Source organism: Medicago sativa, chromosome 5 (assembly GCF_051527215.1).
Source record: "Medicago sativa cultivar Bolivia chromosome 5, Bolivia_mono, whole genome shotgun sequence".
Lineage (NCBI taxonomy): Eukaryota > Viridiplantae > Streptophyta > Magnoliopsida > Fabales > Fabaceae > Medicago > Medicago sativa.
Window position 1 is genome coordinate 14,626,258 of NC_140753.1, and position 2,415 is coordinate 14,628,672.

Consider the following 2,415-nt stretch of genomic DNA (forward strand, 5'->3'; position numbering starts at 1 on the left):
AAAGTTATTTTAAATTTATACTGATTTATATATCAAATAACTTAAATACTCGCTAACTTTGTGTAAATTAGTTTTTAATTTAAAATAGTATTTTATAAAATATTAATAAATACGTTAATTCCTTGAGTAAAAAAAATAAGTACGTTAATTTCCCGTGCTTAGCATGGGTATCACACTAGCTTATCATTGAGAAACATTGATCAGGTCAATGGACTGTGTAATGGTACGAGGCTGACAGTTACACATCTAGGGAAGAGCACGATAGCTACTACCGTAATTACAGGAAAAATTGCAGGTACCAGGGTATTCATTCCCAGGAATGGATGAATCTTATTCCGAGTGATCCAAGACTACCCTTCAAATTCAGGCGCAGACAATTTCCATTGACACTTTGTTTTGCAGTGACAATAAATAAAAGTCAGGGTCAATCTTTATCTCGAGTGGGAGTTGATCTTCCTAAACCCGTGTTTACGGATGGACAACTCTATGTCGCTGTCTCTCGAGTTACTTCTTGAAAAGGTTTGAAGCTGCTCATCTTCGATGAAGATAATAATGTTTGCAAGGAGACCACAAATGTTGTGTATCGTGAAGTTTTTTCAAAAAGTATGATCATTGGTTATGTTTTAGAATTGTTGTTGCTATAATTTAGAAAACTAAAGTTGCGTATTGTTTGGAAGTTGTTTTTTTTAATTTCTTTGTAAGGCGTACTGGTCATTACAGGACATGCAATTTCTATATAAGAAGATTCTCCTACCATTGACTTTTAATTGATGCACTTTTTAGGTATAACAATACGCGAAACTTTTTATTTTTACATCGTTGTTACCCTAAAATACGATATTTACTAGACATGGCAACAAACCCCGCCCCTGCCAGACCCGGCCGTCCCCGCCCCGAATTTAACGGGGGAAAACCGATTTAACCGGGTGCGGGTCTGGGGGAAATTTGGAGTTTTAGTACGGGGCGGGGGCCGGGTGTGGGGGATGCTTACACCCGCCCCACACCCAACCCCGCTCCGCACCCGCTTTTTAAAATTTTGTTTATTAAATTTTATAATCTTATTTCCATAAGCACCAACCTATTTTAATATATTATTACTCTTTAGAAACATATTTACAATAATTATTTTGCTCTTTAGAAACATATAATTATTGTGTTTTTGTTGCTATGAAAAAATGAAAAAATATGCATTTTTTAAATATTTTATAAAAAATAAAGTTTTCGCGGGTGGGGGCCGAGGCCGGGAGACCCGTCCCCATTGGGGGCGGGGGCGGGTGTTCAATTTTTACCCCCGCGGGGGCGGGAGCAGGTGCATGGAAGCGTGGGCGGGGATACTCAAACCCGCCTTCAATCCGCCCGGTTGTCATGTCTAATATTTACATTAGACCATTGATTTTTTAAAAAATAAAAACAAATAACAATCGGCTTTTTTGTAGCCCAACTATATTTATACACATCCGTAAAAAAATTTAACCTTTGGATTCACAGACTAGGTGTATACATCTGACACGGACTATTATATAAAAAAATACAATTTTTTTATTTTTTATGATTAATAAAATACATTATGTCAACAAATAATAATATACAGTACGTCGGTGTATTTTTGCAAAAATATTGCAATGCTAAGTTTAACAATGAGTTATTGTTCAAAAAAAAAAATGAGTACATCTTATACTACAAATAATTAGTATAAGTATAAATTCAAATACTTTAAAAGTTATGTGCAATGTTTAGATATTTCAAAATATATACAAAATTAAAAAAATTAAGATGATATTTTTTTTCCATATCAAATTTAAATTATAACCACACTTATATCTTTAAGATAACGCTCTCAAAAAAAAACTTTAAGATAATATAATATAAAATATATACATTTGATCAAAAAAGTTTTTTATTTCCCGTGCTTGGCACGGGTGTCCATACTAGTTGAAACAATAATTCAGACCCCATACAAAAATAATTTGAAATTTGAACAGGCCTTATTTTATGGGCTTATGGGAATTCAAAAATAATTTAAAATTTGACAATTAAATGCTTTTTTTTAAGGATAATTAAATGCTAAAATGTCGATTGTATTATTTTACTGTATATCTAATTATTAAATGCTTCGTTAATGGTGTTGCAGAATTTTTTTCTTAGGGGAATATTACGAAACAAAAATGTTCCAATATGTTTGAAATATGTAAAATAGTTAAAAGAAAACGAATAAATAATATTAAAAAAGATTAAAAAACCAATGAATAATAGATTGATGCAATATATCATACCAATAAAAAAAAATAAGCGTTATAATATGCGTATGCTTATGGTTTGATTTTGAAAAATCAATCCAAAATATAATCGGAACCAAACGGTTTTCAGAAGAAAAAATATAATCACATTCAATGATATTTGATTTTACACGGTTTT